The sequence below is a fragment of the Lepidochelys kempii genome, chromosome 11 (assembly GCF_965140265.1).
Source record: "Lepidochelys kempii isolate rLepKem1 chromosome 11, rLepKem1.hap2, whole genome shotgun sequence".
Classification (NCBI taxonomy): domain Eukaryota; kingdom Metazoa; phylum Chordata; order Testudines; family Cheloniidae; genus Lepidochelys; species Lepidochelys kempii.
Window position 1 is genome coordinate 79,413,139 of NC_133266.1, and position 15,420 is coordinate 79,428,558.

Below are 15,420 nucleotides of genomic sequence, written 5' to 3' on the forward strand. Positions count from 1 at the left end.
ATTTGTCTTTACACTTAATTTTTCTTTTCTCAAACTGCTCTGGTACATTTTTTAATGCATAATCATAATGATGGAGTAAATAATAGAATAACTGAAGTCAAGCCTTTGCAAGGTCTTTATTGTAGGCACTGCAGCAAAGTTCTTCTTCAAGTAATATCCCTTTAGGAGCTCCACTTCGGTGCGCATGTGCCACCAGTCACCTTCTATCAGAGATTTTCAGTAGCAGTGCCCCTTCTGCCCACGCACGCTCTATGCACATCCTCATGGTCTATATTGAGGATATATAGAGCTGCAAAGGCAAACTACACTCAGTTCCTTCTTGATCACCTTCCGCCTGAGATGGAACATAAAGCATGCCTGCTTCACTTACATGTAGTTAGTTAAACATAGTTTGTTCTGTTTCTTAGTTTAGTTTAGTTGTAGTATTTAGTTCAGGGAGTCTGTTGTTGGTTTTTCCCCATTTGTTCTTTCCCCGCTTGAGAGGTTGTTCTGGAATATGGGGTATGCCAGGATCCCCAGGCTTTGAGCACTGTCTTTCCTGCTGGGAAGCTATCCTAGTCAGTGACAGACAATCTCGGCACCTCTGTTGTTTGGGAGACATCCATATACGAGTCAAATATAAGATCTGCTTTTCCTGCAAAAGCAGATCTTGTAAAAATAGAGAAATAAAATTGAAATTGTTAATGATGGAGCAAGACTGGCCACCAACCCGGGCTCTGAGAATCCCCCGGTACACCAATCTTCAAGCACATTTAGTGCCCCTCTACCTCTGGATCCTGGTCACCAAGACCCTCAATGGATACAGCACCTGCTTCTGCATCTGTGGTACCAAGAGGCTTGTGCAGTAAGACTGTGTGTTCTGACAAGAGGAGCAGGAATGTTAGGTCTCCTACTAAAAAGTTTCGTTCACCAATCAAAAAAACTGTTCTGGAGACCTCAGGTCCCGAATGTGCACTGTTGAGAATTTCAGTGGTTCCAGTACCGTGAAATCATCTAAGGCTTCCTCTAAAAGCCACTCTAACAATAAGCTGGATTTGGTGCTGAAAACTTGTTCAGCATCAGGTGGTCATGTCCAGTCTAGTAGACATTCAACTTCAAAGAAGTCTGCACCATCAGACGCTACTGTATCTTTGGTATCTGTACACTGTCCCTGATCGCTCTATTGCTACTGCCTGAGTCTGAACATACTCAGTGGAAGCATTTAGTGCCCACAGCACCGATGCAATCTAGACAAGTCCCTACCTTGGTACCGTTGTCAGTCTCCACCGGATCCTTCTCAACACCCCTTCACATATCATCACTACCGCAGGAGTTAGATAGTCAAGGGATCTTTTTATGTTGGGGTCTCCATTACCTACTGGTACCATAAAGTTATCTGTACCATGATCTTCTGTGTTACAGGCTTCACATTTTTCATCAAGACCTCCTGCTTCACGGGCATCAACCATCTAGGGTGAAAGTTATCACCTTCTCTGAAATATGTTGAGGATGATTCTTCTGACTCAGGTTTCAATTCAGGGATCTCCTCTTTACTCTACAAGTCACTACTCTACTACTTAGAGACTTTTGGGGACAGACAACCTTGACCCCAATTTAGTTGGTGTGACCAGTGATGGGTGCCTTCTCCTATGCTCTGGAGCCCTACCAGTGACTTTATTGGGATCCCTGGGCCCTATATCACCAACAGTTCCTAAAGGTCCCAAGTCCCTCTCAGAGAGAGCACAGATAGAGGCATTCTCCTGCATCTTTGCTACCACCTCGTCACCTTGAGCCGTTAGAGTAGAACTTTGAGGAGCAGGAGGCAAGGGCTGATGAGGAGGTAACACTTCACACAAGTATTTCTTCATCATTGCCAGATGAAGCTGTAATGCCTCCGCCATCTTCCATTGCAAATGATTTTAGGCCGTTTTAGGAGCTGATGAAGGACATTGCAGATATGCTTCAAATTTGTTTAGAGGCGGTCCAAGACACTCATAAGCTCCTGGACATCTTACATAGTTCAGTTTTGTCACGTGTGGCCCTTCCTTTGAATGAGGCTTTATTAGAGCCTGCTAAGACCACCTGGCAGACTCAAGCTACAGCACCCTGTACTTTAAATGTGATGACAAAAATATTATGTTCCAGCCAGGGACTCTGAGGGACTTTTTTACACTTGTCACCAAATTCTTTGGTCAGAGAAGCAGTGAAAGAGCATGGTAGACATGCGAAGTCTATCCGTTACAACAAGGACCAGAAGTGAGGTTATCACTTCGGTCACAAAAGTTAATCCTCAGCAACATTACAGTTCAGAATTGCTAACCACAAAAAGTGGATGTCAAACTAGGACTCAATTAATTACAATAAATTGAACAGCTTTATAGAGCATTTACCAGAGGAGCATCGCAAGCAATTTAAAACCATCATAAATTTAAAACCATCATAATATTGCTCGGGCATGTAGGAATGATATCAGGAGGGCCAAATCGCACCTGGAGCTGCAGCTAGCAAAGAGATGTCAAGAGTAACAAGAAGGGTTTCTTCAGGTATGTTGGCAACAAGAAGATAGCCAAGGAAAGTGTGGGCCCCTTACTGAATGAGGGAGGCAACCTAGTGACAGAGGATGTGGAAAAAGCTAATGTACTCAATGCTTTTTTTGCCTCTGTCTTCACGAACAAAGTCAGCTCACAGACTGCTGCGCTGGGCATCACAAAATGGGGAAGAGATGGCCAGCCCTCTGTGGAGATAGAGGTGGTTAGGGACTATTTAGAAAAGATGGACGTGCACAAGTCCGTGGGGCCGGACGAGTTGCATCCGAGAGTGCTGAAGGAATTGGCGGCTGTGATTGCAGAGCCATTGGCCATTATCTTTGAAAACTCGTGGCGAACGGGGGAAGTCCCGGATGACTGGAAAAAGGCTAATGTAGTGCCAATATTTAAAAAAGGGAAGAAGGAGGATCCAGGGAACTACAGGCCAGTCAGCCTCACCTCAGTCCCTGGAAAAATCATGGAGCAGGTCCTCAAAGAATCAATCCTGAAGCACTTGCATGAGAGGAAAGTGATCAGGAACAGCCAGCATGGATTCACCAAGGGAAGGTCATGCCTGACTAATCTAATCGCCTTTTATGATGAGATTACTGGTTCTGTGGATGAAGGGAAAGCAGTGGATGTACTGTATCTTGACTTTAGCAAAGCTTTTGACACGGTCTCCCACAGTATTCTTGTCAGCAAGTTAAAGAAGTATGGGCTGGATGAATGCACTATATGGTGGGTAGAAAATTGGCTAGATTGTCGGGCTCAACAGGTAGTGATCAATGGCTCCATGTCTAGTTGGCAGCCGGTATCAAGTGGAGTGCCCAAGGGTCGGTCCTGGGGACGGTTTTGTTCAATATCTTCATAAATGATCTGGAGGATGGTGTGGATTGCACTCTCAGCAAATTTGCGGATGATACTAAACTGGGAGGAGTGGTAGATACGCTGGAGGGGAGGGATAGGATACAGAAGGACCTAGACAAATTGGAGGATTGGGCCAAAAGAAATCTGATGAGGTTCAATAAGGATAAGTGCAGGGTCCTGCACTTAGGATGGAAGAATCCAATGCACCGCTACAGACTAGGGACCGAATGGCTAGGCGGCAGTTCTGCGGAAAAGGACCTAGGGGTGACAGTGGACGAGAAGCTGGATATGAGTCAGCAGTGTGTCCTTGTTGCCAAGAAGGCCAATGGCATTTTGGGATGTATAAGTAGGGGCATAGCGAGCAGATCGAGGGACGTGATCTTTCCCCTCTATTCGACATTGGTGAGGCCTCATCTGGAGTACTGTGTCCAGTTTTGGGCCCCACACTACAAGAAGGATGTGGATAAATTGGAGAGAGTCCAGCGAAGGGCAACAAAAATGATTAGGGGTCTAGAACACATGACTTATGAGGAGAGGCTGAGGGAGCTGGGATTGTTTAGCCTGCAGAAGAGAAGAATGAGGGGGGATTTGATAGCTGCTTTCAACTACCTGAAAGGGGGTTCCAAAGAGGATAGCTCTAGCCTGTTCTCAATGGTAGCAGATGACAGAACGAGGAGTAATGGTCTCAAGTTGCAGTGGGGGAGGTTTAGATTGGATATTAGGAAAAACTTTTTCACTAAGAGGGTGGTGAAACATTGGAATGCGTTACCTAGGGAGGTGGTAGAATCTCCTTCCTTAGAGGTTTTTAAGGTCAGGCTTGACAAAGCCCTGGCTGGGATGATTTAACTGGGAATTGGTCCTGCTTCGAGCAGGGGGTTGGACTAGATGACCTTCAGGGGTCCCTTCCAACCCTGATATTCTATGATTCTATGATAAATGAAGGTCAGCTCTCAACAAGAACATCATTGCAGGCCTTCTTAGATGCAGCTGATACTGCAGCCTGGTTCATTTCCACCACAACTGTGATGCGACAAGCATCTTGGCTCCAATTGGCTAACTTCTCTAAGGAAGTACAGAGTATTGTTGAGGACCTTCCTTTTGATGGTGTCAAGCTGTTCTCTGAGTCTGCTGATGAGTTTCTTCACACTTTGAAAGGTTTGATTTAAACTCGTAATCATCTACTCTACTGGAGCCTACAGTCTCACCCTCCTTTCCCACCCCCCTTTTGGATACCGTGTTTACCATTTCCAACCTACATGGGAGAGAATAATATCCAACAAATGGGTGTTGGAGATCACAGTGCCTGATTATTCCATCCATTTCATCTCCATCCCTCCCTCCTACCCTCCTTCCTCATCCCTTTTCAGGGATCAATCTCATGATCAATTGCTGCAATAGAAAGTTGCCTCTCTTCTATGCTTAGGGCCCACAGAACCAGCTCCAGTCCAGCACAGGAGAAAGGGTTTCTATTAGAAGTACTTGCTGGGTCCCAAAAAGAATGGAGGATGGAGACCAATATTAGCTCTAAAGCATCTAAACAACTAAGTGAAACCACAAAAATTCAGGATGGTGACCCTTGCAGCTATAATTCCTTCTTCAGATTCCAAGGATTGGTTTGTGACCCTTGACATGTATTTTCATGTCACAATTCACCCCCTCACAACAGGTTTCTTCGTTTTACGAAGGACAGGTTCGCAATCCTAAAAAAATCTAATTTCAAAGGTTCAGGTATGTCCTTAAAGCTCAGCAAGAAATTGTCTCCAACTATTAGAACATATGGCAGCTTGTACCTTCGTAACCCAAAGCTCCTGGATACATCTTCAGTGCTTCCAGGGATGGCTCAAGGCAGTTTATATGCCGAATAAGCAGTCAAGACAAACATATTTCTGTTCCCCATTGTGTTTTGGACTCAGTCAATTGGTGGAAGGACCCCTTTAAAGTCTGTGCAAGAGCCCCTTTCATGCAACCTCCTACTACCATCATTATAACATTAGATGTGTCCCTTTTGGGATGGGGAGCATATCTATGGTGTCACAGCATTCAAGGTAAATGTTCTTCTCAAGATGACAGGTTTCAGAGTAACAGCCGTGTTAGTCTGTATTCACAAAAAGAAAAGGAGTACTTGTGGCACCTTAGAGACTAACCAATTTATTTGAGCATAAGCTTTCGTGAGCTATAGCTCACTTCATCGGATGCATACTGTGGAAAGTACAGAAGATATTTTTATTCACACAAACCATGAAAAAATGGGTGTTTACCACTACAAAAGGTTTTCTCTCCCCCACCCCACTCTCCTGCTGGTAATAGCTTATCTAAAGTGATCACTCTCCTTACAATGTGTATGATAATCAAGGTGGGCCATTTCCAGCACAAATCCAGGGTTTAACAAGAACGTCGGGGCGGGGGGGTAGGAAAAAACAAGGGGAAATAGGTTACCTTGCATAATGACTTAACCATTATGCAAGGTAACCTATTTCCCCTTGTTTTTTCCTACCCCCCCCCACCCCCGACGTTCTTGTTAAACCCTGGATTTGTGCTGGAAATGGCCCACCTTGATTATCATACACATTGTAAGGAGAGTGATCACTTTAGATAAGCTATTACCAGCAGGAGAGTGGGGTGGGGGAGAGAAAACCTTTTGTAGTGGTAAACACCCATTTTTTCATGGTTTGTATGTATAAAAAGATCTTCTGTACTTTCCACAGTATACATCCGATGAAGTGAGCTGTAGCTCACGAAAGCTTATGCTCAAATAAATTGGTTAGTCTCTAAGGTGCCACAAGTACTCCTGTTCTTCTCAAGAGTGTCCTTTTCACATCAACCTTCTAGAACTGAAAACAGTCAGAAATGCTTGCACAAATTTCGTTCCACTGATGAGAGTCAAATTGATCAAGGTCATGACAGACAACATGGCCTGCATGTTGTATATCAATCAACAGAGTGGGACATGCTCTCCCTTGCTTTGTGCCAAAGGAATAAAACTCTAGAATTTGTGCTTCTTACCTCCCAAGTATACAGAACACCATGGCCAACCATCTCAGCAGGCACTTCTCCTGGACTCACGAGTCCTCAACAGCATATTTCTAACCAGGTGGGGCTTCCAGAAGTGGATCTCTTTGCCGCCACCATCAACACAAACTGCAAAAAATTCTTCACGGCAGGGTGGGACTCAATTGAAGTATCCCTAGAAACACTGAAGTTGTAACCAGGTGTGCTGGGTTACAAAGATACCAGTTGTCACTAGAAGATGCCTTCCTTATTTCAGGGATGAAGGGCTGCCTTTATGCATACCCACCCACACCATTGCTTTGCAAAGTACTGAACAAGATCAAAAAGGACAAGGCTAACATCATTTTAATTGCACCAACTTGGCCAAGACAAGTGTGATATCCTTACCTGATTTGACTTCTCATCCACTGCTGAGAACTCCAACCAGTTGCTTCCTGTTGTCTCAGGATGCTGGTCAGACACTTCACCCCAACTGGAAGTTGCAGGCATGGCTCCTAGATGGTTCTTAGGAATAGAGACTTCCTGTTCAACAGAGGTGCAGCAGGTATTGTTAAACAGTAGAAAAGCATCTGTGTGATATACTTATTGTCAGAAATGGAAGATATTTGCCCACTGTGTACCCATCAACAAGTTTCTCCTGTTCACTCTTGTCTTTCCACTATCCTTGGCTATCTATTGGAATGTAAAAGGTCAGGTCTTACTATGATGTCCATCAAGGTTCTCTTGGTAGCTGAAACAACATTGATACTTCTGTGAAAGGTTTTTCAATTTGTACTCATCCCACAACATCAAGATTCCTCACAGCACTGATTAATCTTTTTCCATAGCTTAAGGAACCTATCCTGATATGGGACTTGAACTTTCTCATTAGTTCCCTTATGAAACACCCCTTTGAGCCATTAGTTACATGTTTGCGGCTTCACCTATCCATGAAAAAAGCTTTCTTGGTGACCATCGCTTCTGCCCAGAGTGTCAGAGAACTGGGGGCTTTAATGGCAGCTCCTCCCATCACTTTACAATATATGACAAGGAAGAAGTCTCATTTCAACCACATTCTAAGTTTCTACCTAAAGCGTCTTCTGAATTTCATTTTAATCAGACCATTCACCTTTAGTTTTTTCCCCTAAACCGCATCAGGCTAGGCAAGAAGCTGCCTTCCGTACCTTGGATTTCAGAAGGGCATTAGCCTTCTCGCTGAACAGAGCCAAACCATTCAGAAAGTCGCTCAGACTGTTCGTTGCAATTGCAGACAGATCCAAAGGAGCCACAATCTCCACTCAAAGATTTGAGGTGGATCTCTTGGCTTACTATCTCACGTTATGATTCTGCCAATATTCAGCCTCCTAGATTGTAAGCCCATTTTACAAGGTCGCAATCTACTTCTGTGGCATAACTGGATGTTCTAGTTGCTAAATTTGCAGAGCTGCAACCTGAACTTCAATACCTATTGTCTCCATGCACTATGCTTTGGTTCATTCCATTAGATCAGATGTGTCAATTGGCAATGCAGTTGTGTTCTCAGTATTAGACTCTGCTACAATGCTCCCTCTTCCCTGTGGGGATAGTGTTTGGGAGTCACCTGAACTGCAGCACGAACAGGGTCATTTCTCCAAAGGAGGAGAGGATACTCGCCTTGTGCAGTAACTGGAGTTTTTCGAGATGTGTGTCCCTATGGATGCTCCACTGCTTCCATTCTTCCCTCTGAATCAGAGATTCCTCTGCAGAACTTTGCAGTAGAAAAAGAACTGAGGGTGGTTTGCCCATGCAGCTCTGTATATCCTCGGTACAGGACAAGAGGGTGTGTAGATCACAGGCACAGGCTTGAATTGGCACTGCTATCAAAAATCTCCAGGTGCATGCACATCTGAAGTGGAGCACCCAGAGAGACACACATCTTAAAGAATTCCAGTTTCTACACAAGGTGAGTAACCTCTCCTTATTCCTGCACACACCTCTCTTTTTCACTGAGCTGTTTCACCATCTCCAGATAAGTTAAGTGAGTCTTCTGAGGCAAACCACATTCTATAAAATACACAAACCTTTTAAAATGAACTTTGAAAATAATTGTCAGGATGGTAAATTCATATATATCATTAGACTTGCATCTGAAGAAGTGGGTTTTTTACCCACAAAAGCTTATGCCCAAATAAATCTGTTAGTCTTTAAGGTGCCACTGGACTCCTTGTTGTTTTTATTATACAACAATACATTTCATGCATAAACTAGGTCATGTACAGTTTGCCTTTTAAATCTTTTCAAGTTTGCATTTTGTTTAGTTATTGTTACTGTGGTATACCTGATTCTTAAGTATGCTTGTACTTAATACAGAGATTACAGCAGTAAAATTACTTACTTGCAAACAGCAACTGTACAGATTTTAATGGCAACCACCGAATCTCCTGATTCAGCTAACAAGAACATTGCCAAGTATGCAAAGTACCATCAGAGTCTGAGCTTCTGTTTTCTGCTCATCTTATCAGTATAAGGATCTAGTGAGTTTGAATGAGAGAAGCTTTGCAGTCCTGATCACTTTTGAAATTCATTTTATTGAAATTCAGTTTTATGGATTATTAGTAAAGAGTCAAGTCTCATAAAGGAGAAAAACTAAAACTGAATGTTGTAATATACAAAATCCCAATGTGTCTAAGTATTACACAACAGGTAAAACACACAGAGTGTCTGCTCTGCGCTGATTGATTTAAAGGCTTTTAGATGGTTGGCTTGGGCTATTTTTTGTTTCCTTTCCCACATACATTTTATTTTGGGCTGGTTTTAAATACAAAATCTAACTGGGGTAGACTCAACAGAATGTATGAACAATAGGGGAACTACCTGTCCTGAATGTCAAGGGACATTCTGTAATATGTCATAAAACCTATCCAATAAGGTGTTTCTAAGAAGTATTTGGTCAGGTAGCAATTATGTTCCCAGGCAATAACCATGTAGAGCACCGTATATGTTCGTATCACAGTATGGGGTCAGATTCTCTCCTGCACCAAGATATATAGTTGATGCACGAAGACCATCAAGGAGCTGGTTTATGGTTGCCTAATTCTCAAGTTGATCCAGCCCTAACCTCATACAGAAACTAACTATGATTAAGGAACCAAATACCTGTGAATTGCCAGAGCTCCATCTCTCCCTCTCCCCGTCCTTGACATATACCCTCTTCAGGGGTTCTCAAACTTCATTGCACCGTGACCCCCTTCTGACAACAAAAATTACTACATGACCCCGGGAGGGAGGCCAAAGCCCAAGTCCAAGTCCCACCGCCTCGGGCAGGGAGGCCAAAGCCCAAGCCCAAGGTCTTCAGCCCCAGGCAGGGGGCCTGTAATCTGAGCTCTGCTATCCAGGGTTGAAGCCCTCAGGCTTCAGCTTCGGCCCCGGGTGGAGGAGCTCAGGCTTTAACTCTGGCCCCAGGCCCCAGCAAGTCTCAACCAGCCCTGGCGACCCAATTAAAATGGGGTCTCACACCACTTTGGGGACCCGACCCACAGTTTGAGAACTGCTGCCCTACAAGGAGGAGAGATGGAAGCAGCTGGCATAGAAGTTAGCTCTGCTGGCTATATATGATTTGAGAATTCCTCTCTTCTGGGAACATAGCAGGTGTCGTTTGCCAGATGTGGTCAGTTTCTGGTTCCTTTACAATAAATCAAGCATCACAAAGGAACGAAATCACAAATGGAAATGTGGCCCATGATTTTTTACCTTAAGTAAAAGTTTAGTGTTTTGTCCTTTCTCTGTATTTTTCATGCAGTTGTCCTTTCTTTTTTCCAAAGCATAGTCTGTCATCCTAAGAGACAATACACAGGATATTTTGCTAAATTTGCATATTAAGTTGTAGTGTGCAAAGTAATTATGCCAGAAATTAAGTCTTTGGATGTGCTATACAGCTCTGTTTTGCTATTCAAAATGATTAACTGTTCAAAAACCTGGTTTGCCAGTTGCATTTTTAAAAATCTAATTATATTTTCCTTGTGGTCCACATATTTTTCTTCCCTGGCATGCTTTCTAGTTTCTTTTAATGGGTCAGTGCCTTATAGTAAGACTAATTAATAAACCAGACATGATGTTCTTAAATGCTACCTGGGGGGCATGGATCAGCACTCATGTCACCCTCCCCATCAGTAGCCCACCCAGGCAAGGGAAGCTAATAATCCAAACAGTGGACCAAGTTTGGTGATGAATCCTGGTCATGTGCCACCTGAGGCATGTTGCCATATGCTAAGAAGAAATGATGCTGTCTACCTCCATGGGGCCAAGTTCTACAAACTGGAACTTAGCTTTCTATCACTCTGTCCCAGAGGAAATCTCCCTTTTTTACTAAGAACTAAATACCACAGAAGGTTACTTTCTAAAATTGGTTATAATTAAATTTTGCTCCATATGAATAACTTGATATTAGACCCTGTTCTTTAAGTTTTTCCCCTGTATGGTTAATTTTAAAATATGTTATAAAAACTCTGAATGAATAGAATTGTATGAAATCCAGAGACTTAAAGTACTGGTTACAGCCAAGCAGAGTATGCGCAAGTGCTGTGCCTTTCAAGCCTAATCTGCACAATCATTCCACCCATTCTGAGCCTCTACTTTACAGAGCTTGGCAAACAGTTTGGCAGTTTTGTGAAAATACACATGTGGGGCTAGTATCAGACCAAATTCATTCAGTATTCCCATGAGCCCTGATCCTGTAATGAGATTTATCCCAGTGAAGCCATGGACCTGCATGAAACCCCATTTAAGTGGTGATCCATCAACAGTACAAAGGAAAACTACAAAGCACGTTTCAGAGTAACAGCTGTGTTAGTCTGTATTCGCAAAAAGAAAAGGAGTTCTTGTGGCACCTTAGAGACTAACCAATTTATTTGAGCATAAGCTTTCGTGAGCTACATCCGATGAAGTGAGCTGTAGCTCACGAAAGCTTTTGCTCAAATAAATTGGTTAGTCTCTAAGGTGCCACAAGAACTCCTTTTCTTTTTACAAAGCACGTAATAGTCTTGCTGACTTAAATGGAACTACTCACATGTTTCAAGTTGAGCATGTGTTTGAATGGTTTTCTGGATTGGCATCTAAAATTTTTGACTTTAAATCACTTGGGCTAAGTATATTATTTTCATTGAAACTTGAAACTAGATAGCACTCTTCTTTGTAAAGAAAACTTTTCCCTGCTGTACCAGAAGATTCATGAAACTGGACTGAGTTTTGGAATTTTAACCTAGATTCAATCCCTCATCTCACTTCCATCTCTCTTCTCCTATCAGGCCTTAGTTTGTCCCCTTACTTTAAAGAGCTTTCTGCAGTTGGCCTGGTTTTTCCCCACCCACTCTTTCCAGGGTCTTCAAGAGGCACCAAAGGATTACTCCCCAAGATCTACTGCCTCCTGAATTCTGAAAAGGGTCTTTTGGGTTGAGTTCCAGAATTCACTTGGGGTATAGTTGAGGCTGTGGAACATTGGCATCAGATTTCAAATGTGGTTTGAACCTAAAGCAAATCTGAAAGAGCTGACCCCATGAACCTATGTGAACAAATTCCACTTCTTCAAGTTTACTATATCCATGCAAAGCTATGCCAAAAGGCTTTAAAAAATTTCTGATAATTACCAAAGCTGCGAATTTGCCCAAGACACTAGGAATATCACCTTATTCCTGCAGTAAGTGCCATGGGATCTTCCATCAGTGTAAGTTACCAGAACCTTGACTTTATATCTCATCCAAAAAATTGCATTTCCAAGAACATCATGCCTGCTATCATTGTGCTGGCATATTAGTTCAGTACTAACTGAGGAAAGTGTACCATCTAATGATACAGTCTCCCACAGTATTCTTGCCAGCAAGTTAAAAAAGTATGGATTGGATGAATGGACTATAAGGTGGATAGATAGCTGGCTAGCTTATCAGGCTCAACGGATAGTGATCAACAGCTCGATGTCTAGTTGGCAGCTGGTATCAAACGGAGTGCCCCAGGGGCCGGTTTTGTTCAACATCTTCATTAATGATTTGGATGATGGGATGGATTGCACCCTCAGTAAGTTCGTGGATGACACTAAGCTGGGGGGAGAGGTAGATATGCTGGATGGTAGGGATAGGATCCAGCAAATTGGAGGATAGACAAATTGGAGGATTGGGCCAAAAGAAATCTGATGAGGTTCAAAAAAGACAAGTGCAGAGTCCTGCACTTTGGACAGAAGAATCCCATGCACTGCTACAGGCTGGGAACCAACTGGCTAAGCAGCAGTTCTGCAGAAAAGGACCTGGGGGTTACAGTGGATGAGAAGCTGGATATGAGTCAATAGTGTGCCCTTGTTGCCAAGAAGCCTAACGGCATATTGGGCTGTATTAGTAGGAGCATTGCCAGCAGATTGAGGGAAGTGATTGTTCCCCTCTATTCGGCACTGGTGAGGCTACATCTGGAGTATTGCGTCCAGTTTTGGACCCCCCACTACAGAAAGGATGTGGACAAATTGGAGAGAGTCCAGTGGAGGGCAACAAAAATGATTAGGGGGCTGGGGCACATGACTTACGAGGAGAGACTGAGGGAACTGGGCTTATTTAGTCTGCAGAAGAGAAGGATGAGGGGGAATTTGATAGCAGACTTCAACTACCTGAAGGGGGGTTCCAAAGAGGATGAAGCTCAGCTGTTCTGAGTGGTGGCAGATGACAGGACAAGGAGCAATGGTCTCAAGTTGCAGTGGGGCGGAGGGGTCTAGGTTGGATATTAGGAAACACTGTTAGGAGGGTGGTGAAGCACTGGAATGGGTTACCTAGGGAGGTGGTGGAATCTCCATCCTTAGAGGTTTTTAAGGTCTGGCTTGACAAAGCCCTGGCTCCTGAGGTCTCTTCCAGCCCTAATCTTCTTTGATACTATGATTCTATGAACAGTATTCTTGCCATAGAGGTCGACTCCTCCTGCAAAGAGGAGCAATGGAGCCAGTCCCTGCAGACCCTTAGGGCACAGGATTCTACTCCAACTACTTCCTCATACCCAAGAAGAAGGGAGGAAGGAGACCAATCTTGGATCTCTGACACCTCAGCCGATTCATTTGAAAATCAAAGTTCCGCATGGTCACACTTGTGGCAATTCATACCTTCACTAGAAGGTGGTTCATGGCTGTAGGTATGCAGGATGCCTACATCCATAGTGACATACGTGTGACCCACAGATGATTCCTGAGGTTCATGGTGGGTCCTCGGCACTTCCAATACTGGGGTCTCCCATTTGGACTTACCACTGCTTCACGAGATTTCACAAAAGTTTTCTGTGTTGTAGTGACTCACCTCTCATGACAAGGAGTCCTTCTCTTCCCTTATCTAGATGATTGACTGCTGGTGACACAGTCCAGAGCAGCAGCTTGAGAATTGGCATCCCAGCTTCTTCTATTCCTCTCCTCCTAGGAGTAAGCATCAACACAGAAAAATCAACTTTACGCCCTACACTATCCCTAGAATTCATAGGAGCATGCATCAGCGTGGCCTCCACACACGCTTATCTCCCAAAAGACAGATTCCTGAGCTTACTGAACCTGATCACCTTAGTAACTTCCAGCCCCTTGGTATCAGCCAGAAGAACTTGCCTTTCCCTCCTCGGTCACATGGCAGCATGCACATACGTCATGCACTTCACTTGCCTAAGATTCGTCTGTCTCCAACTCTTGCTGCAGGGAGTCTACTCTCCCATGCACCAGTTCGTGGACACCATTCTCAACGTTCCACCAGAAATCCTCTCTTCCCTCTGATGGTGGACAAACCCACTCCACATTTGCTTCAATATGCCCTTCCTTCCATGCTCCACAAGTGTTACAATTATAATGGATGCATCACTCAAAGGCTGGGGTGCCCACAAGGGAGATCACAGGATGCAAGGCGCTTGGACCACTCGGGAAGCCAGGATGCACATCAACATCCTGGAACTTTGAGCGGCATGCAAGGCATGCCACATGTTCTTAACAACTATCTGTTCTCATCATGTCCTCATTATGTCAGACAACACTACTAAGGTTTACTACATAAACAAGCAAGGGGGCACGCGGTCTCGAGCACTATGTGTGGAACTGGAAATGGTGCATTTCACATCAGACCCTCCTGTCGGCAGCCTATCTGCTGGGAGCTCAGAGTGTACTGGCCAATGCTCTCAGCAGAAACTTAGTAACCTGCTACAAATGGGAATTGCATGACGCGGTAGATGTGGACATTTTCAGCCACTGGGAAACACTGATCAGGGACCTCTTTGCATCTCACCAACACCAAGCGCATTCAGTACTGTTTGAGGGGAGGACTCAATGTCCACTTGCAAGGGGACGCCCTGATCATGAACTGGTTGGACCAGATCAGCTACGGTTTAATATAGTGCCCTCTATTGCCACATGTTCTGCACAAACTCAGATGGGAGAGAGCGACGGTCATCCTGTGATTACTCCATATTGGCCTCCCCAGTTCTGGTTTCCTCTTCTTCTTCACGTGTCAGTGTCCATCACTCCTGCTCCCAACATTCCCGCAGCTACTCACGCAACACAATGGCACACCGAGGGCACCTCATCTCACAGTGTGGTATTTGGATGGATGCCTCTCCTAATGCAGGAATGCTCACAGGCAATCTGAGACATCCTCTCTAATAGCAGAAAGGAGTCCACAAGGTGATCCTACTAGGCCAAATGGACCTGTTTCACTACCTGGGCCCTACATAGAGGTCTTGACCCCAAGGCCATGGGCATCCCCATGCTATTAGACTATTTTCTCTCTCTAAAGACCTTAGTGCTCACTCTCAACTCCATCAAAGTACATATAGCGGCCACTAGTGCCTTCCACCCTCCCATGGAGGGGCACTTCGTCTTCACCCACCTCTTGACTACCAGATTCTGGAAGGTCCTTGTACACAAATACCCGTCCATCCAGGCTGTCACTCCTCAATGGAAACTCAACTTAGTCCTCACGTCATTAATGAACTCCCCCTTTGAACTTTTGGCCTCTTGCCCCCTGTCTCTTCTTTCTATGAAAGTAGCTTTTCTGGTCGCCATTACCCCTGCAAGGAGGGTTGGTGAACTGGT

At 44.3% G+C, this 15,420-nt stretch overlaps 1 protein-coding gene across 14 annotated transcripts in view; it reads left to right on the plus strand.

Annotated features, from left to right (window-relative positions):
• ADARB1 (adenosine deaminase RNA specific B1) overlaps positions 1-15,420 on the plus strand; it is a 225,157-nt gene that overhangs the window by 178,363 nt on the left and 31,374 nt on the right. The gene's annotated exons all lie outside the window — the stretch shown is intronic.